The following is a 22544-nucleotide window of genomic DNA, read 5'->3' as shown; positions in this document are numbered from 1 at the left end:
AAGGTTAGTTTATGCTTTTTGGGACAGGTTTAGGCTAAACTGAAGTAGCTAATTTTCAACTCAGAGTACATATTTTGCAGAGGTGCATCTAAAAGTCTGGTTGAATCAAGACAGTGAAAACTTTCCAGGCAGTCCTGGAGGTGTGATACCAACAACTGTATTAGCTGGGGCACTGTGGTCTCCTCCACCTGAAATGGCCTTATATTCATATAGTTTTTTGTAGGGAGAAGCAATACTCAGACTTCAGAAGGGGCACAAAACCTTATGATTGATGTTTCTTACTAGAGTCTAATAAAAGTGAAGTCTTTGCATTGGTCTCCAACACTGCAGAGGCTAAAACAGTAGGAGACACTGAGTTCGGTGATTTTCTTGCTGCCCTTTGAATGAAAATGTGCAGGTTCAGCCTGCACAGAGAAGTCTCATCACTGAAATAAAAGGGAATCTTTTAACTGCTTCCTTCTATTGTCTTGTCTTACTATCTGCTTTGCCACCCATGTTCTTTTTTTTGTTGGAATTACCACATAGTTATTCTGTTCCCAGGGGTAATAATAGCAATAATAGAAAATTACAGCTTTGCAAATAATTTTGGAAAGTACACACGGAAATCTTTAGGAGTGAAAATAGCTGCAATGGATGGCAGTTGCTACTAGCAATGGAAATGTTTAGGTATAAAAAAAAAAAGTATGTCAAAGATGCTGAAATTTCCTCTGGAGGACTAAGTGCATGATCTCCTCAGGCACTGGAAGGATAGAGGGGAGATTGTGAATACCCCAAAGTCCTGACCTGCCTGTGTAAAGTTCTCCTCACCACAGGCACTAAGTGTTCTTTAATGCAAGTCAAGCACTCCAAATGAGGAAAGAGAGAGAAATTAGTCTGAACAGGAAGCTTCAAATATTCTAAGACTAATTGAGTTTAGATAATTAAGGGGTTTTAGCACAGTAATTCAGAGGAGAATGGGAGGGGAGGATAGTTTAATTGAGATTGCCTGTCCATCTGTGAATTCTCCATGTATCCTTCTGTGGCATGTCCTGGTTGTCATTCCTTCTGACCTAAAGGAGCTGATGTCGTTTGTATTGACCTTATTAGCAGCACTGCAGGCTTCCCCTTGCATTTTGGAGCTATTTGTGTCCTGCCTCTGGTGCCTGTGCTGTCCTGGACTGCAGGAAATGCCCTGCCCTGGCCCCTCTGCCCCTGGGAGCCCTCACAGTGTGCCTGGGGTCATGTTGGGAGCTGAGGGATGAGGAACAGGGTTGGAATGCTGCTCTCTACTTCAGTAGAGGCTGTTCCATGTGTACTGGAGATTAGTCTTCATCTCTGCTACAGCAAGGAAGCCAAAATTGAAATCAAGACCCAAAACTTTGCTGCCAGGAGCGGGTGGATGGTGGTGATAAGCATGGCTGGTTCAGTGGGTGAGAGGAGATGGGGACTGAGCCCCATGGCTTGCCAAGGAAAAAGGTTCCCCATAGCTTTGCTACTAAGGAAACAACTTTTTTAAAGGATGTTATCTTGTATTGTGCACCTTGGAAGCAACCATGCCCCATGGTGTAGGAGAAGCACTGGTTGTTGAGGATGGTGCCCAGGATCCCACAGCCATCGGCTCAGCTGCTCCCTGACAGTGTGGGCAAACCTGGAGTGTTGAAAGATGGTGACATCTGAATTTTGATTTAGTATTGAATAAATAATGGGAAACATGATGCCAGAGCTATGTCCTGTCCCTCTCTAGGGCCACGGCCACCCCGCAGGCAAGTGGCGTGAATTCTGATTTTACACTGACTGGTGCCCGTGGGTACTCCAGTGATTTAAACAGGGCTGGCCCAGCACCTTGCCAAGTGTAATCGAGATCAAAATGCTGTTCAAACTGCAGCAGGTCACGTTTCTTAATTTAGAAAGCTGCAGCAGACAGGGGGAGGAAAGGCCTTGGAGCCTCTATGAGCCCTGACAAATTGTAACACACTTCTTGGACTGTGTTTGTAAGGACAAGTAACTCGACTCGGTGCCATAAAGACCTCTGAGAAAATAATAAAGGCACCTGGAAGTGGATTGTCTGGGTTTTCTTCTTGTCTCCTGCTCCATTACAAATATTGCAGTGGAGGAGTTGCAGCCAAGAACAAGGGGCCCTTTCCTGACAGACCATCCCACTTGCACCAGGAGTCTGCCCGTCAGAAAAGGGGAAACAAGCTCCAGGATGTTTTCCTGGGGAGAGCCAGGAAAACTCTGTACTAACCTGCCATCAGCAGGTGTTTTCCTAGTGACGGTCATTGCTGCTGCCCCTCTGGGGCTATTCGGATATGGAAAGTGGAATAAATAATCAAAGAGGATGTTCCCAGCTGCTAATTTTCAGTCAGATTTGATCCTGGTCCAAGATTTAACACTTCTTGTCTCTGCCAACCACATACTAAAAATAACATATTTTCAGGATATTGGAGACCACTGGAAACCTGTGGTATTTGGCACTTGAATGTTGTCTTTTGTCTGGAGATCTCAAAGCAACAAGTTGGAGCCTCATTGCAACTCTTTGGAATTGGGAGAATTTGTGATATTTTTGGAGCTGTTTGAGATGTAGGTAAACAGGAGACAAATCTCAAAAGGTCTGAATTTCCTTGTTGAGTGATATATATTTAAAAGAAGAAAAAGCACCTTTACCTTGGCTCATCTCATGGGCCTTCTGGCTGTGCCTCAGAGAGGCTGGTTCTTCGTGGGGCCAGGGGAGATGCACTTGGTGGCTGTAATGGGGGTGGTTCCCTCTACACAAAGATTAAGGTTGGAGAGAAGTCAATTCATGTATTCTTATTAGGGGTTTGTTTGTTTGCTTGGTTTTGTGGGTTTTTTTCCAAGTTAATCAGGACTTTAGACTGCTCTCCAGTAATAAGACTTATTAACTAATATTTCTGGCATAGGGAATGTTTTTTTGACAGAGAGTTTTGGGTTTTTTTTTTTGCTTTCCTTCTCTAGACTTTATTTTTCTCTTTGGTCTTAGTCATTGGTTAAAATAGATATGGTGGAAGCAACTACAAAAAGAAAAGCCCTGTTTGGCTGGCAGGAATGCAGCAGATTGGGTCTGTTTGTGTAGATGGGTTGTAATGTCCCTGAGTCAGGAGGGTTCCCTGCTCAGCCCTGAGCGTGACGTGTCAGAAGGATCTTCTCGGGCCTTGGGAAAGCAGCTGCTTTTCCTCTGTTGGGAAAACAACACATAGGTGGTGGGCTTCAGCCAAAAGTCCAGGGAAAGGGCTGAAATAGAGACTGATCTGAAAGGCAGGCTGAGAGCAAGATGTAAGTTCCCCAAGGAAAAAGGATTTGTTTGGATTCTCCCCTCAAGTAGTTGAGCACTTTCCTCCCAAGACTCAAAGTAGCTGCGGAGCCTCTTCCTTTCAAAGGACAACTAATGATTTCTTGTGTTTGATAGTTTTGGTTGCTCTGCTCATTTTGATAATTCATTTAAGTCTCTCAAAGCAGCTGTAATTTAATCAAAATGCCTGGAAAACAGCAGGACCGTGGATCCCAGGGTGGGGGTGTGCACAGCTGGCCATGGAGGCCACGGGAAGCTGCAACAGTTTCATCTTGGGGTGATTTTCATCTTGTGCTGCCTCTCACAAAATGGAGGTGGGTCAGGCCTCGAGTTCCCACAGGTACTGGGATGTTTTCCTTTCTGGGAAGCGGCTGTTCCACTCTTTGATGTTGGCAATGTGATGGCATGGAGATAACAAGAGCCTCCTTTCTTGTGAGCAAGCACCACATTGTTTATTTGGCATCAAGAATGAAGTCACCTGCCTGATGAGAGATTTAAATGTTAGGGAAATGTCAAAACTGCCCACAACTGTTTGATTGCCAAATCTCAGGGAAGTTATCATTTCCATCCTGCTTGGGGAAGCTGGTTTTGTTATGCTAATCAGTGTGGCTGTGCTGTATTGTCTACCTGACTGCGATGAGCCAAGTTTTGGCTCCTGCTTGCCTTATCTCTCCCCATCCTGACAGATGCGAAGGAGCACAGGTTCTTCATGGAATCTTTTTTCCCCAGTGTTGATGATAAAGTACCAGGTCTGGTTGGAGATATTTCATGCCTGACTGTTGCATCATGCTTAGTGACCTTCAGACTGCTGCTGGTGTGAAGACTGTGGAACCCTTTGATTTACAGCACTATTGAAGTGGCTGCACACCTTGGCAAGGGCCTAATTACTGTTTCAGTTCAAGTCTGTGGGTGATGAGTGAAGAGATACATTTTGCACTGCCATCACACTGCTGAGAGATTTATTCAGTTTTGAATGTTACAGATTTCATTTGAAGTAAAAAAAAAGACTTTTTTTTATCTAAAGAAGAAAATGCCTTGATGAAATATTTCTCTGTCTCTTTACTTCTCAGTCCTGGGGTTGCTTCCTCAAGGAATCTCTATCCCAGCTTCTCCTCCAACTTCTGACTGTTCTGGGCCTTTCTCTCCATGTCAGTAATTTCTGTCTCTTGCTTGGATTTCTTCCAGCACCCTTGTCTTCATCTCCACTTGAGCAAAAAAATCTTTCCTTTGCATCTTGACTCTTTCCCTTGACAGGAGACAAAAGGGAGGCACTGCTTGTGGAGAAGTAACCTGTGAATACAAAGGGAGGCTGAGAAAATCCATTGCTCCCCAGCCCTGAAGATGCTGTGCCTGATGCAGAGATGAAGAGATGGTGGATGTTTGGGGGATTCCTGGCTTGGGGCTGGAGGAGCAGCAGTGAGAGACACGGCAGCTGTGGGGGGAGCAGGATCCACTCCCCGCTCTCTGTCTCACTCTCTGGCCCTCATGGACGATGACAAGCAGGTGCCTGTCAGTGGATTGCTGTGGGAATTGCACAAGGAGCTGTGGGCTGGTGGAAAGGCTCCAGGGAGCCAACTCCAGCCTACGGACAGTAGGTTTGACTCCCTTAGTCTAGACACTCTCACAGGGATTACGTCAGCAATCATTTGTCAGTCTCTATTTCTTTCCAGTGGCACGGTCAGTATTTACTAGTGCTGAGATTCTTCTTATTCTCTTCCTCAGTCTGTCATACAAGAGGCACTTCCAGCAAAGCCGCTTCCTAGGCCACAATTTCCATGGATTTTTGAATAATATGGGTGATATTCATACTTAGGAGAAGGAAAAGCCCTAGTCTCATAACCACCAATAAAATGAGTGTCAAAATTTCATTTTTTTACACAAAACCCCACCATTTCCAGGTACAGTAAATTTACACCTGATCCCTGGGGAATGTGTCCACAGCCCAACTTTAAACATGAATGTGCCTGATATGAGGGGCCACTGTCTTGGAGTTCTCTGGGTACTTAATGAATAGACACCTTTGAGCTGCCTTTTGCAGCAGCTTTTCAAGTAAACTTCTGCTCTGACTCACCCTCTGGAAGAGTTTTCCTCTTCCTATGGACTGGAGAGGAGGACTATATTAAAATACAATTTAAAAATAAAGCTGTGTGAAGAACCACCTTTGAACTTCCTCCCTTCTTTTCACAACCAGGGTAAAAGTTCAAGTGCTGACAACATTTTACACCCCAACTTCTGGACTCTGTCCCCTCCCATGACATGTTAAGACTCCATAATACAGAGAGAGGGTAACTGAAGATTGGGAATATTAAGAATCTGATATGAAATATCCCAAGTCTACAAAATGTAGACTTCTTAGAATGTGTTTAGTGCAAAGCTCAGCTTATGCAACAGGACAATACAAATTTTGCAAGACTTGTCTTTCATGTTTTGTATTTCCCCAGAGAGTACTGAAAGGGCATTAAACAACAGTTTAATGCATAAAAAATAAAACAGTTTAACTCCTTGGTTGTTGGGGAAAGGGGAAACCCATGGAAAAGTAAATCTTTAACTCCAAACAAAAATCAAGTAACTTTCTCAAACTCAGAGGATCGATGTGGTTTTATTATTAAACCACTGTGCTGTTGTTCCCATGGAAACAAAGAAACAAATATTTGGAGCTGTGTCACACCTTCCACCGAAATTCCAGCTAAGAATGTTTTGGAAAGTGTTCCTGTCAATGACAGCCCTGAATGAAGGCTTTGTGCAGCCTCCTGGACTCCTGTGAGGGCGACAAGGTGAACTCCCCACTCGGCCCTGTGGACATCCCTTGTCTTTACAGTTCTTTACAGGGAATTAATTGCATCAGGAGGTCTGTGCCCAGTACAAAGGATAAGTTTGAGCCTGCAGCAATTACCCAAATGAAATGTGTGACTTTGGTCCTTTGCTGTTAGTTTGGGTGGGGTTTTTTTAATCCATAATTTTCTACAGATCTATCCTAGCAAATGATTTCACCTTGAACCCAGCATGATCTGCTCAGAAATGGAAGGGAAATAAAACCCCATGAAACACAACTGAGACTTTGGCTTAAAATAATATTTACTTTACTGAGATAATATGATCCATCTCCTCATTACCAGTGGGAAGAGATCTTTCCATGCTGCCAGATATCTTTTACCTGAGGCACCCCATCTGTTTAGATTTGCAGGTTGGGGGAAGAGAAGGAAATCTGATCAAAGTTAGCAGGTGCTCCTTTTTTTAATTATTTTTTTTTTTAATTAAAATGCTCCTCTTCTCTTTGTCCACAAATTTCTTTCACCTTCAGATCACCATCACATTTTAACTGTTTTAACCAGAAAGTTCTCTTGTTACCCTGTTTTCCAAAAAAGGAGTTTAGTCAAATTAGGGAAAAGCAAAATGCATTGACTCTGGTGTTCTGTGTTGAATTTTTTTAGTGAATATAAGGTCAAAACTGTAATTAAATATCTCACCACTGGGAAAAGCATCATATTTCTCATTTCCAGCATGGAAAATAGTCACTGATGTCTCATTAAGTGCAAGCCCATTTTGCAACCTTTCCCTTGCTGGAAGCACTAATCACCTTTTTCTTGCCTACCCACAGACCTGTTTTCACACAGTTCATAGAAGTTTCATATTGTAGGAATCTCTTCTGCTCTGTTAAATGTCTTTGAAATATTCAGGTTGGTTCAAAAGCTATTAAGGATGGAAGAGGGGAAGGACATTTACACAATGTTTTTGCACATTAGGCTAAAATGTGCTTTTCTGATGTGTGAGGAGACATCACAATGAATTCGACTCTATAAAACTGTGCTCCCCTTCTGAACTAGAAGGCCACGTTGGATGGGGCTTGGAGCAACCTGGTCCAGTGGAAGGTGTCCCTGCCTACAGCAGAGGGATGGAACTGGGGGAGCTTTAGGGTCCCTTCCAACCCCAACTGTTTGATGAGTTCCTTACGCTGCATTTACTTTGTGTAGCACCACATGTACAAGGATGCTGAAGCCTTCTGAATGTGAAATAAAACAAACAGTTGTCTAAAATTTTCTAAATTTTAGTGGAATTTTCCTTGTATTTCCCTCCCTAATAAAAGCTGGGATTACAGTCCAAACACTGCTCAATGCTGGAAGGTTTAAATTGTAACCAGCTCTAAAAATCATCCTTTTCAAATTACAGGCTAAAAGACACCAGCCTGGGAAACCTTCCTTCACCGTGGGGTGAGCGAGCAGTTCAGATGCCTTTGATGGACCACACACTGCAATACCTCCAGTATTATCAAATAATAACTCAGAAACCCATGTGCTATTTGAACTGAAATCAGAGGGCATCTTTGGCATGTGGTCTGTGGTCCCTGGGCTGTATCCTGACGGATGGGATGTACTGAAACGAGGGGCTGGGAAGTAGTGATTTGATTTGTAAAATCCTGCCCAGGATAATTAAGGTGGTGTAGAGCAGAAGGAAGCCTTTGGCCTGGGCTGGTGGTGCTCCGTGTCTCATGGCCCAGCACGTCTCCTGTGTAAAGGAATATGTAATTCAAGAAGTGTCCCTAGGAAAGGGAGAGGCTTTTGTTCTCAAACCCAGCGTTGTCATGATTGAGGCCACATGTTCCTTTGCGGCCCCTAATCAGTTTGGGGCTGATTCCTATTTAGTTCCTTTCAGCCCCTGTTATTTGAGCTTTGTGCTGTTGTAAATCTGCTCGTTCTCATCAGCTTCTACTGGAGGGATTCTCTGGGTCAGGTTTATAGATCCTGGTGATCTTTCTAATGTACTTTCTCTGCCTTATGCTGAGGGATATTTTTCTACGTAATGATTCACCGTGACTGTGCCTCAGGCAGTGGCTCGAGATAGAAAGTTATGCAGCAAAGCTACAATACTTTAAAACACTAATTTTGGTTTTAAAGAGGTGAGTGAAAAAGGAGGGGGTTGTTGGGCTGAGGACAGTCTATACAATTTGAGTGTGTTGCAATACAGTGAGAGATAACACATCATCTTGTGAAAACTCATGTCTTCTACACAATGGATCAAGGTGGCTGTGCATTAATATTTTACAATGGTAGCTTATTTTTCAGAACTGTCATTTTGCTAGAAAATGCAGTCATGCAACCAGTTAGTTTCATCTTTAATTTATCTGATATCCATAATATTTTCTTTGTTGTGAATGCATTGCTGGTTTATCAAATACTAATAATCAGATTTATAGAATTTTAAAAAGTGAGTGTAATAAAGTGGATTCTTACCCTGGCTGTAGGAAAGCTGAGTTCTAGTCCTTTTTCTCCAGAGAGCCTCAGACCTCTATCTCCAGCTTTCAGGAATGGTCTTAACCACTACATTTTAGGATTTGGTTTTCATTTTGAAGAGAGAACACTGTGTTTTCTGAGTCACTCACTGGGACTGGTCTCTTGCCCTTGAGGTGCCTGTCAGTCCACAGGGCTGCTCATTTGCATCCTCACTGTCTGGCTTGGTGGATTTTGATCAAGGAAGGGATGAGTACAAGTAGAAGGGGCTTATTTGGGCTACATCCCCAAATATGTTGTGCTGCCCAGTTGGCAAACTGGACCAGAGGTGCTTCCTCGGAACACTTGAAAGGGCGAGGAAGCAACGTGTCAGTTTTTTTCTCCAAAGAATTTACAGGATGGGTTTGTTTGCCGAGCAGTTTTCCCCCAATTCTTCCCAGTACTGAACTGAACTAACTCACTTTGCAACCGCTGCTCTCAAACTCAACTGTATTTCAGCCAACGCAGTTGGGCTTAAACCAGGCAACTAATGACTAAATCCACAGCTTCTAATTGCAACCAGTGCACGGTGTTGTAAACACGGTGCAGATGGCCTTGCTACCCTGGTAGCTTCCAATTAAAAAAAAAAATAAAGTAAAATTTACTGGTCACTTAATTCTCCATGTGCAAGTCTCAGCCTGGCATCATTAATCGGTATTTGCTGACTGGAGGAAGGCACTAGAGTTTCCCTTCTTGCACTTTCACTCTTCTGTTAATGTGATCATTTTGGATTTGATGTTGGCTGCAGAATTTGCAGAACCTGAACATGTAATTTTTTGAAAAAAACAGAGTTGCTATGGAGCAGTAAAAATGATTATCCCTCCTCTAGCCTAAGTTACTCACTTAGCAACAGTCCTAAACCAGATCTGCTGAGCCTGAATGGATGCTTCTGTGTAGCTGTTTGCCTGTTAAAAACATGAGAATATCTTTATTCTTTCATGAATCCCAGTAGTGTCTTCATTTCTTGATTTTGTTGGAGACAAAATTTGTCTCAGCTCATACTTTTTCTTGATTAATCCACCTGAATAATGAAGCACATGCCCAACTACAGTACCCTGAGCAAGATGACCAATTGGAGTGTGATTTCTCTTGTATTTGGGAGATGGAGAATATTTGGGTGGGTTGGTTGATGCTTTAAGGTGGTTTTGGTAGGGTTGGTCAACTATGTAATTTTTTGGTGTATTTTTGACAAATTAATGATACTTTTGATAAGTTCTGTAAATAGAGGAAGGGAACACTTTTCAGGAGCAAGTTAAGAATGAAACACTCTCTTCTCAAATAAAGTGTTTTCAACCCTGTAACCAGTCTGCAGGGAGGTTTGGGAAACAACAGATGTTTTGGCTGGACAAGTCCCCAGCTATGGCACATCTTTTTCTACATATAGTCCAGTGGTACTGCTCTCTTTCCCAAAGCAGATTTGGGAAAAGAAAAAGTAAGCAGTAGGAGGAGAAGTGATGTTCAGAGAGAGCACTGGGATGTCAGGCCACCTACAGAGGGGTCAGAGCTGCTGTGGGAGTGCAAGGAAGATGATGCAATGTAAGTTGTAATTATTGGAGTGAAATATCTCCTCGTCAAACGTAAAGTGCTTTGAGACCTTGAAAGTCTGGTTTAGTTCTTTTCTTAGGCAGCACCTGAACACCAGAGGCTCTGATGGGGCTTTTTAGTGCTGCTGGGATATAAAAAGTGAAAAATACTGTGAAAAATGCTACTGGGACAAAACATGAGCTTCTCTGTGTTACCAGTGTTGCAAGACACAGGAATCTAAGAATGTGTTTGACAGTCTGTCATTGTAACCACTGAAACCTTGAAGGTCCAATTAAAACCTCATAAAGAGTAATTCGGTGATGTTTCCATATGTAAAATAAAATGCTTTCACAGCTCAGCTTTATGAGCATGTATGGACGCTAAGAATCCTGAAAACATTTGTGTATTTTTATAAATGTCATGAACTCAAAATTATTTTGCAAATTTTGCCGCTTTTTCTTTTTTTTTCTCTGCAGCCTTTCACCATTGCTTACAGCCCAAACCACAAATAAAGCATTAAAATTATTAATGTGAGCTAAACAGGAGGGCCATTGCCAAAAATAGCAGTGTTCACTCAGGCTCATTCTGTGTAGCTCTGGAAAAATTATTCCCATGCTACAGCAAAGATCACATTTTTCCTTTCTTCACTAATAGCAAAAATATTACCTTTCAAGTGGTCTGTTATTCCTGCAGCTGGGGGAGAAGCAGGTTGGATGAAATTTAAGGTAGCTAAATGAGCAAGGCTTGCCTACCCAGCCTCCTGCTAATACAGTGAATGATTTATGATGCTTTTCTCTCCTGGTGCCTTCCCACCCCCTATTTTTCCCTTCAGGATGACAGCAAAATGAGGCAAACGGGCGTGTGGAACCTCGGATTTGACCTGACTGAGCTCCAGGAGCTTTGCTCCTTTTTCTTTCTGCTTTAATGGAGAGCAGGGGAGCAGTTTGAGGGCAGGTTGGGCTCCCAGGGAGCGTGTTCAGAATGGATGCTCCAGTCCTGCCTGGCTCCCACCAAAGAGACACTTTTACACCACAAAAAACATGAGCACTGTGAAGATTGAAAAGAGTCCAGGTGTGCAAAGGCATGAGAGTTGTCTTGTGCAGTGTGTCAACATCCCAGAGATGGGCAGTGACAGGAAGACACTTTATTCTTGGGTAAGAATCCCATGTGTGGTGCTGTTAAAGCCAGGATCCCCAATTTGGGCAACCTCCTCCCCCCTATCAGCAGCAGCTGCTGCCTGGTCTCTAAATGACCTACAGAGTCCTTCAGGCCTCCAGAAGGGAAGGAGCTGGTTTATGGGGCTCAACCTGCAGCCCTGGGAGCTGTAGCACATCATACCAGTCAGTACCAGTGGCAGAAAGAGCCACCAGTGCTGTGGCAGGGGCAGACAGGAGGCTCTGGGAGGCAGGTGGGATTTACAGAGAAATATAAGCCATCTAATAAAGTGCTTATAAAGAAGGTGAGACAAGTAAAGGAGAATTTTCTAAAAGGAAACTGATAATCCTGAAGTGTGTTATAATTTTGAAGGGAACGAGAGGCAAAGAATTGATATTAATTGCAATTAGTTCCCTTTGCAGTAAGTTACCTTTGGTAGGTTCAACTCTAATTACAAAGAAAATGCCCTTTTATGTTTCTTTTGGCTGGTGAGAGTTTGGGTTTGTGCTAAGCAATGCTGCTTTCTGCACTGATATTATCCAGGGCACAAAGACCTGGATTTGTTGGCTGATGCTTCAAGGGATTTAGAAAACAATTTTAGGAGCAAGTTTTGGAGCTGGATAGTCTTACTACCAACACACAGATCTGTAAGTACCTCATTGCCTGTAGTAAGATGAGTACAACTGTTTCTTCTCTTCCCCGGATGATTTTTAAGGCTAAACTGATTTGTGTGAGATTATAGGGTTTTGAGGTCTTAGAACAATATCAGTACAATGATCATTGCCAAAGTCCATCCTTGAGTCCAGGATTCAGAAATAAAATGATCATGAGCAAAAATGAGAAAAGTAATGGTAGGACCCACTGGAAACATAGGATCCTGGGAGAGATTTGTGTGGCCAAGTGCCCTTGTTAAATAATGAGGAAAGAAACACATGCACATCATTGTTGTGGGAGTTCTTCTCATTAGATCAAAAGGACAACATCACAGCAATCTGTTGCTTCTGTAGAAAACACAGCATCCAGGAGGAGGAGAAGGAAACACATGTGGGCAGCAAGAAAGCCCTTGGAAAACAACTCAGGAGACAGCGGGAAAGAAACAGCTTATGGGTGGGGTCAGAGCAGTCCCAGAGCAGCCGGGGAGGAATGAGCAGGGACATGAGTGGGTGAGGACAGGCACCCCACTGCATGTTGATTGTGGTACAGCCTCCATCTGTCCTGCCTTGGTGCACCCACTCCCAGTGCTAGGAATAAGCTGTGATACCATGGAGTCAGATTGCTGTTTGTCATGGCAAAACTGCTGCTGAGAAACACAATCTTTGTTTCCCAGTTGAATGGTAAAGAAACAATAATAAATGGTGTTTACAGGCCCAAGCTGTTTAACCCTTTTCTCTCTAAACTGTTCCCAGTGCCATCACAGCCTGGAGACTCCATGCATGACATCCACGGGTGACTTGAGCTTCACTACATCCATGGGTGACTTACCTTTCTTAAGCTCCAGTAATTCATGGCTGTGAGTCCGAGGCACTTCGATACCAACATCCTCCACATTAAAGAACCACCACAGGATTTGATGTTAATCCAAAGCTACATCCAAGAATTCAATAACTTTCACCATTGACAACTCAGTAGAGTTTCAGGGCAGGAACTGAAATCTCTGCCTCACTAGCAGAGTAAGAAAGGCAAACAGAAAAGTCAGACCAACTTCCAGACCCAGGGTTTGCTGTTAGATTAGTTCTCTCTGAACTTGTGTTCTCAGCTTTCCTTATGATGGCCTTGAGACCGAGGATGGCTCTACAGCTCCAGATGTCTGACCTCTGTGCTGCTGGTGGAGTCCTGTTTCAGAGAACAATCCTGTTTAAAAGCCTCAGGAGCAAAGGCACAGTGAAATGTCAGAAGTAAAGAAATGTATTTTTATTTCAGCACTGAATTTCCTTTGGAAGTATCAGCCATCACTCTTGGAATGAAATGAGTGACTGCTCTACATGAGGGTGTTATCATGTTCTGAACCTGACTTTAATGTGGGCCGCATCAGAGCCAGGAGAGGTCACCAGCAAAGGGGGGCTGTGTGTTCTCCCTGAGGTAACACTGTGTGACCCTGTGGGTTTGTTTTAGGCCTATTTAAAGTGAAAAAAAAAGAAATGCAAAGAAAAAAAAAAGGGGGCTAAATCTTTATGCATGTTTTCTTTTCGGAGGGAACACCTGTCTGGGGTAATACTTCATTGCTTTGCATTCATGAAAAGCAGGAAAGCAGCTCTATTTGCTCTGACTTCATTAGTGGCAGCCCAACTTCTCAAATGAGCACAGAGTTTCTTTTTTTTGCCAGCTCCAAACAGATAAAATTACTACTTGGTGAATTCCACATAACCTTTAAGGCTTTCAATCACAGCAGTAAATGCTACTGTGCCCCAGCTCCTGCTTTTACTAAGTTGTATTATAAGCACCTTAATTATAGCCCGTGGTGTCTGATGGGCCATGGAAAAGGTCGTCTTCCAAAAAACACATGATAACAGGGGTGGAGCCATCCTGGGCTTTTTTTTGTCTGTTGGGAAAGAAAGGGCTTTGCAGAGGAGAAGAAGATTAATAGTAAACAATGTTAACCTAAATATATCTCAGACACAAAATATCGCATTCCTGCAGGCTTGCCTTCTCAGGGGGCACTGGCATTAACCACGGTGCTGTGGGGATCTGCCCAAAGCCAGGCTCCTCCTCCGGAGCAGAGCCAAAACCAGGTCTGGTTTTGTTGTCATTTCACTGCTGAGCTGCAGCAGCACAATGAGGTCTCTCACTTGCGCTGCTTTTAGCAGTTGAGTTCAGGGCTCCCAGGTCGAGATCTGGTTCAAGGGCAGAGGAGGGAACAGAAACGTTCGCAGGGACTTCACGGTGCTTTGAGCGAATTCTCCACGGCGCTGCCAAAGAGAAGCATCAGACCCGGGTCTTACAGATGGATTAGTCCCCCTTTATGGCCCGTGTCTGCCTCTTCACTTATTTAATTATTTTTATAGGTCAGATCAAATATAAGTTGGAGGCAGCTTGTAGAGTCTGTGCTGCTCGCAGTCCAGCAGAGCATCTGGCAGGGCCGTGGCGTTCCTGCCTCCCCCCGTTAATGGCCCGGCTCTGGCCCTGGGGTAGGCAGGGTATCCTTATCACCTTGGCAGCCCTCCAGCTCCAAATAATAATCCATTAACGTCTGCCCCGCTGGCATTCTTGCCAAATACAAGGGATATCTTTTAAATAAACATTGGCAGTTCCCAGTCGGAGGAAAGAGAAAGGGAGTAGAGGAAAAACAATCCTTGACATTTCAGTGACTTTGCAGGGCAAGCTGACACCTGGTACCACCCTTATCTGCGGGTGTTTGTGCAGGGCTGCAAAACAGCTTCTTCTCTTGGCTCTTTTGCCTTCTTTAAATAGAACTGGGAAGGCTGATAATGATAGGAGCAACTTTCTTGGACAGGCACTCTTTGCCTTTTCTTTTTCCAGGCTGGGGAGACCCCATGTTAACATCTGGGCTCCTGTTTTCCTCTGAAGTCCAGCAGAATGGTGTGGCAGCTCGTGTGCCTCAGACTCTGCCAACAATGTTTTTCTTCCCACAGTTTCCTCCCCGGTGGATCACATACAATGCACATTTACTTCCATGGGGGCACTTTCCCACCTGATTTCTTATCTCTCCATCAGTCAAACGGAACAGCCACCTGGATCTGCCAGGAATCAGAGCAATTGGGGCTCACCCCATTCTCAGCATTCCTCGGGAAGGGCTTTTTCTGTTTGTTCCAGCCATTTCACTTTTCTTTCTCTGCAGCCCAACTCTCAATGACAGCTTGAGGTTTATTTTTCCAGCTGTTATATTTTGCTTCATAGCAATGAAATTACTTGTTTGGATATTTCACTGTATCAATAAATGAGCTGTCGAGGTTTTATTTTTGCAGTCCAGTTAAGAACTGGAGTAGAATTCATTAATCCAGAATGCGAATGGGAGACAATAAAATATTTGATGTTGAAAGAATAACATAGGGACAAACCCAGAGTTTGCTACCCAAGTCTGGAACTGGGTTTCATTTCTGCTAGTTTTGCCTTGATTCACTGACTGCCCTCAGTGTAAATGCTTCCTCAGTGTAAATCGGAGGTGGCTAAAGGCACAAACTCTTTTATTTCATCTTTATAACAAGTTAATTAAAAGATTGGACAGTAGTCTGAAGGATTTGAAGTATTGATTGTAAGGATGTTTTAGTACTAAAGTCTCTCTTGCTCAGGACTTGGTTTGCAACTACTTCCTGCCAAAATTTTCTCAAACTCTGAATTTGTATTATATTGTATATTTCTGTTGAATTTGCAGCATTGTATTTGGCTTGCCCCTTTCCATCAGAGTGTGGAGGCTATTCCTGTCTTTCCCTAAGTTTCAAAACCAGCACCATCCCCACCCATGATTAAACTTATAAGGTTACCACTATTACTGAATTTTCTGCTGTGCAGCTAAAAGTTTCCTCTAACCCTAATGCTGTGTGTGGGATGGGGCAGAGGAGGCTCCCTGACTGCTGCAGGGCCCAGGGACAGGCTGACAAAGTGCAGAAATGCATTTTTTTGACCAGATCCTCATTTTAGGGCACTGAGCTTTTATGTCTCAACACTTCCCTTTTCGAAGCATGGTGACATTTGAATATGTGAATGTGTTTCCAATGAAGATAACTTAATCACCAGCATTGGGAGCTTGTATATCTCCTAATTAAATTGGAACCAATCTGAATCTCCCCAAACCAATCTTTGCTGTATTTTTAGTTCAGTCTGTCTCTCCACCCCTGGCCAGCCTGTACATGGTAAACCTTCTGCTATTTCCTGCTCAGTTATTTAATGCTGGAGCCAAGCTACTTTCAGTTCCTGAAGCAGAACCAAGCAAAGCAAATGTGGTTAGCATGGAGTTAACTGGAAACATTCCCAAAAGATAGCAGATTTATTCCCAAACACATACTGATCCACCTACAGTGGGAAAGAAACATCATTTGCAAATCATAACCTCTTCACTCTGTCTGGACACTCACAGGCCCTGTTAATAGTCTGTACTTAAAAAGGATAATGAAGAAGACTCTGCAGGCTCTTCACAAGCAGATTATAATTGAAAATGCAGTGGAAGTCATCCAAATATTGCAACTAGGGTGTAAAAGGGGCAAGAGAAGAAGTGTATATTACTGAGAGACTGCTTAAAATAGGCAAATGTTTTAATGTGTCTGTGTATTAAAGTAATTGTAGGTCCCTGCACTGGATTAAGGTGACACATCTATTGCTCTACTTCCATTGTTTTATTAGACTGTACCAACAGGTAGTGTCTTTTTGCTGGCCAGGAAGATCCCTAAATGTGAGTGTGCTCAAGTAGGGAGAAAGGAGGCAGATGCAGTTGCTGTGTGGGCTAATAAAACACTCCAGTGGGCATGTTTAGCAGGGAGGAGCACTCCATAGTCATGTCCACATTCAAATGTGCAGCTGTTAATTGAGTTTAGATGGGTCTATGAGGGTCTTCTCACAGGGGAAACAGCATGGTTCATCTCCCCAGAATATGAGGGGGAAGAGTAAATAAATACAAAATTGCTGCATTGAGTAGAGGCTGTTCATTAGTGCCAGGAGAGGTCTGTGTTCTGCTTTCCCAGAAGTAATACTAAAAAGCACTTGTAGGGAACTCCAGTGGGTTCCTGCACAACTGTCACCAGCACCTGCTTCCTTACATGATAAAGTTTGCAGGACAGAGAGAATAAAGAAATGTCTGCATTTCTCCTCCTATAACATTTCAACCTGTTCTTCAAATTAAGGGTAGAGGTCTTGAAACTAAAATCCTGGATATTTAGTGAAAATAAAAAATGGAATACAGTGCAGAGGTCCAGTTGTGTCTTCCACTCTTGTACTTTCTCCCTCCTTCTCCATTGCAGTAGAGATGAAACATTCACTGGACACTGGGGAATCCATGTAGGAATTAGTCTGAAGGAACAAAATCAATAGCAAATCCAGCTTCAGTAGCTCTTCTGTTCACAAGGTTAATTGTTTAAATGAAGGAATGCAGTAATAGGGACTCTCTGCTTCGGGCCTCTCTCTTTTAGAGACTCTGTAAGTATTTTCTAACCCAGATTTCCAGAACAACAATGTGTAGCTGTGCTGGAACAAGTGCTATTTTTAAGTTTCCTGTGGTCTGAGAAATTGTCAGAGTTCTCTCTCTGAAGGATCAAGGGATCCAGAAAACCAGTTCTGAGTTTCTGGCCTGAACGTTGAATGACTACAAAAATGAACAGACACCGATTTTCTGTGCTGTAGCAGATGAAAGAAGACAAAAGATCTCAGCCATGCTTATGTCAATCCAGAGCAGCTCCAGCAACTGCAGACTTTAGCTCAATTAATATTATTTAACCTAGTTCAGGAAAATCCCTCCACTACAACAAACAAGTTTTTCCACTGTTAGGGGTCATGACCGCGTGCGGAAGCAGCTCATGCTGAGAACCAGTTGCACAACTGATACTGAGCGAGTCTTCAAAGGCCAAGTCTGCCCCAGCTGCCCTGGGTCTGTCTGGCAGGACAGTCCAGGTGAGATGATGTCATCTGCCATCCCTGTGCCTTTGGAATTCCAGCCAGTCGTGCACAGGAGATGCCATTTTTGGTGCAGGCAGAGCCAGCCCGCATGCAGAGATCTGTATATCCCAGTGAACATCCCATCACCCGTGGGGAGATGCTGTGGCCTGTCTGCTGCTTGGTGGATTTTGTAAGGCTGTAGTTTTGGAGCTCTACTGGCTCTCACTGGAAAGGCTGTTTCAATGTCTATGTGTTCCCAGGCCTGGTATAACATGTGTTAAGAGCACACAATAAAGATACATCTATTTTTCATTATTATAACGCTATTGGTGATATTTATGGGTTTGACTCGCTCCCTGTGCCACAGCCTCGTTTCACAGCCTGTGAACATCCCTCTTCTCTGTCTCTCCTGCCCATGTATTCCCATGCCCCACAAATACTATGTATATATTATGATGAAATATAAAAAGACACAGTGGCAGTACTTGTGCATTGGCACAGGGGAAGAAGAGGACAGGGAAGAGGTGAGAGTTTGTTTCTGTGCAGACTGAAACATTCCAATGACAGAAATGATGGCACTTACAGTAATGTCACAGTCTCCTGAATAATACAATTCCATCACTGCCTGGAAACATAACACTTAGGCAGGGGGGTATTTCACCCTTGAGTAATCGGGTTGCATCTTACAAATGGGTATGACTTTGTACATCCAGGAGATCAGGAGGGCTCATGGGTGTTTGTTGGCCACAAGACTTGTTTCCACATGAACTTGTAAGAATCCAGAAGCCTTTCCTGGGTGATATGAGTCCAGAGAAACCCATGATGTGGTTCTACCCATCTGGGAGCATAAGGCAGTACATATACAATGGATTCCCCATCCCTGGAAGTGTTCAAGGCTAAGTTGGATGGGGCTCTGAGCAACCTGGTCTAGTGGAAGGTGTCCCTGTCCATGCCATACAATGCACCAATCCTAGAAACAAACTTTAAAAATCTGATCTGGGAATGGTACACAAATGAGCAGTTGAATGGTTTATAAAATCCTGGTGTGGCTTTACAATGCAAAATGACCCATCTGGCATCAAGCTGAGACAGTTTTTTCATTTTTTTTTCCCCTGTCCCAAAGTGCTTTCTCCAGGGAAAAAACTATAAGTCAAATTGCCTGAAATAACACGCTTTCAGTATTAGCAGTAAAGGCTATCTGTGCCCTGTCAAAGTGGAGAAAATATCCCATATACAATCAGCACATTATGTTGTTGACCAAAACAAAACTGGCAAGTTTCAAGAACAACCACTGTATAATGTCAGATTGTCACGGTGTCTGGTTTTGGGAGCCTCGTTCTCTTCTTTGAGGGTTATTATGCCAACATATGAAAGAGTAAACTAAATGGAAACCAAGAAAGATATCATTTTCCCTCCTTCCCCCCCTTCCTTCTTTTCCTGTTGGGAGTATTTCTGTTTGTCTGCATAAAACTCCCCCAATTCCAATCCCTAACTACTATTTAAGGTGCCTGCCAGCCTGGGAAGTTGTTATGCAGGTTGCCCTTAAATAGCTCACGTTTCACTGCAGAGCACCTGTTAGTTGACTGGGAGACAGTAAAATTCAGGGCAAAGGCTTCCCAAACACAAAGGATTGCTTGTGGAAAAAGCCCTTGTTGATCTTGGATGGAGTTATAACCAGCACTTGATGCCTTTAGTGAGGCATTGTAGGGTGGGCTAAGTCTGTACATGTGTTTCTGTGTGTGTAAAAACAACACTTGAGCTAAACAGGGGAGAATGGAGCAAACCCAAGTCTCCTCCTAACGGGCTTTCTTCAGGTGGATTTTATGGAGCACTTTTGAAAGGACTTTTTGTGTAAGGCCCTTGGAAACTCTTTTCAAAGCCCCTGTGCAGAAGTGCCAGGGCCTGTGGGCCACCTTCCCACTCAGGGCTCACGGCTTCCCAGCACAGACTTCAGTCCGTCAGGTCGGGTGTTCCGGACTCTGAGAGAGTCTCTTGCCTGGATGGGAGGTGGAGGAGCTTGAAATAAAGTTTTTACAGGAAAGTGTTCTCTCTTTGTGCCAGTCCCAGTTCCCACACACTGCTGCACCCTCAGCTTTGCTCCCTGCTCTCCTGCCGTGCTCTCCGGAGGCATTTCTCCTGCCCTTGGAGTCAGCTCTGTGTCCTGACTCACTCACTATTGTGTTTGTGGGTAATTTTGTGGGGCAAAGCAACTGGGATAACCTTGTGAAGATCAAAACAGAGCACTTTGAAATGACACATAGTTACAGTATTAATTTTCAAATACATTTAGGAATAATATTGACATTCATTTGTTCTTTACAGGAGCGTGCTTGTTTGGAAAGATAGACATGCAAAACCTTTTCATGACCACACAGTTCATCTATGAAATAACTTGTTCATTTTCAGAAATTTTGTGTTAGAAAGCTACTCTGCCAGGATCCATGAAGCTGTTCCCCAGAAGACATCAGTCTAATCCAGACCCACTAGAGACTTGGAACATCTTTTTGTTTTGCTGATTTGGTTTTCAGTAAAGGACTAAGTTCTAAAACATGGTGACATCTCTTGGTCACACTGACTTCTCTCTGTAGGATCTACTCACTCTTCTCTTTTTGTGGCTCAACTCTGGTCTGCTGGAATAACTTTGACTTTCATACCAAGAGTTGTTCCTGCAAAGCTTGTCAAATTTTCTGCTCCCTTCCAGAGCCAGACAATGCAGTGAACTGGTACAATACGAACAGCACTGCCTAAAATGTTTGTGGTGAACAAAGCCATAGCACTGTGGTTTTGGCAAACAGGAATATTTGGGATACTTGCGGATCCTTTTAATGGGGCTGCTTTGTGCAAAGTGAGATTTCATAGTATCATAGAATATTTTGAATTGGAAGGGACCCACAAGGATCATCCAAGTCCAACTCCTTGCCCTAACTTTCCAGTGGACAGATCATCCTGCTCCATCCACAGTGCCTCAAGGAAACATGTAGAAGCTGGGGGTTATTTCTTACCATTTGAGTTACTTCATACCTTTCCTTTAACATTTCAACCAGAAATGAGTTATTTCTTAACCACCATGCAAGGCAGCACCTCTGCAACCTTGCCCAGTTTGGGATTTCCCACCCCAGCACACACATACAATGCCTTTTACCCCACCCCAGGTGCCAGAAGGAGCACGATCCACGTGTTTGAACATCAGGCATTGAGGCTCAGGGTGAGGGGAAGCCAAGCATTGCACTGATCACATGCAACAGGCTGATCCTCTGCTGCAGTTTTTGTTAAAAACCCTATTATTTGTGCAGGCTGGAAGCTGAAACATTTGGTTTGGGGCTGGACAAGCAGAACTGACAAAGTGAGCAGTTACCCACAACAGAGGCACTGGAAGGAGGAGCCTCTGGTATCTTTTAAGAACTTGAGTGGGTTTTTTCAGCAGGTATTTTTCCAGTTCACAACAGGCCATTGACCCCAGAAAGTGCAGCAACAGCAGCCTCAGCTACAATCAGAGGGAGATAAAGTGAAGGATTTGTTGGAGGGGCAGTGCCAGGAAATGGCTGAGACATCACATGGCAGAGGATGTGCCCTCTGCAGCTGAGGGACTATTTACTTACAGGCCAGACTTCACCAGACTCCACCAAAGGCAGTTTTGGCGAGTTGTTTGAATTACCTGACCCACTTGCAGTAGGAAGTCATTACAGAGATAGTAAATACCTACCCCACCCTTGGTAGGCAGACAGACTCTCTGCCAAAATTGTCTAGCTCAGCTTCTCAGAATATAAAATATTGTACCTTTCTAGCTAAAACTGGCATTGCAAAGGCATCAGAAACCGCTGCTGTTCCAGTAAACTGCTCCACTTCTTGGCATTCCATCATCCTGGAGAGAGCCTCCAGGATTTATGTCTTACCACCACCTGGAGCACAAATCATAGCAAAGAATAAGTTGGAAATTTTTCTTTGGGTGCAGATCACTTGCTTCTCCCATTGATGGGACAAGCTCCCAGCCCCTCTGGCAGTCAGGGAAGCTGCCTGGGATGGAGGATTCTGAGAGGAGCTTTACACATCCATTCATTTGGAGTGTTAAATAGACTCCAAGACAGTTTTTCCAGACTTTTTTGTTTTATTTTCTTGTAGTGAAACTGCAGCTAACTTAGCACACATAACATGGAATCATGGCATTGTTAAGGTTGGAAAAGACCTGTGAGATCATGAAATTCAACCATCAACCCAGCAGCACCACCATGTTCACAACTAAACTCTGTCCTCAAGTGCCATACCACATTTTTTGAACACTTAACATACTTGGTGATTAATTACTGATAACTGAGGGATGGGTTTAAAATTTCAAGCAAGAGGCTTGAAACATTATCTACAAGTTATCTTTTTTTTTTTAAATCATGTTACTATTATAGAATGTTGTAACTGTAAATTCTTTTCCCCTTGAATAGATGTGATTTTACCAAAATCTGTGGCCTGCACCAATGTTGATATTCATAAAATTATAAACTATAACCAAAATAAGATTCTGATCTTGCTTAGACAAGAATATAGCTGGAGAAAGTCCATGAAAAGACAACTGATTTTTACTAATGCAGCTAAGGGCAGATCTGGTCCAAAATAGATATTAATGTAAGAAGGCTTGCTTCAGATTAGACTGATGATGGCCTTTGCTTGGACTGTAGGAATAGGTATTGACAGAAAAGAAAGAAAAGAAGAATTAATTAATTTATTTTTTTTTAAATTTACTGCACATAGTTTAATTTTACGTATATTTTATGAGACTTACCTGA

The sequence above is a fragment of the Pseudopipra pipra genome, chromosome 9 (genome assembly GCF_036250125.1).
Source record: "Pseudopipra pipra isolate bDixPip1 chromosome 9, bDixPip1.hap1, whole genome shotgun sequence".
Taxonomy (NCBI): Eukaryota; Metazoa; Chordata; class Aves; order Passeriformes; family Pipridae; genus Pseudopipra; species Pseudopipra pipra.
This window is presented reverse-complemented; position numbering follows the sequence as displayed.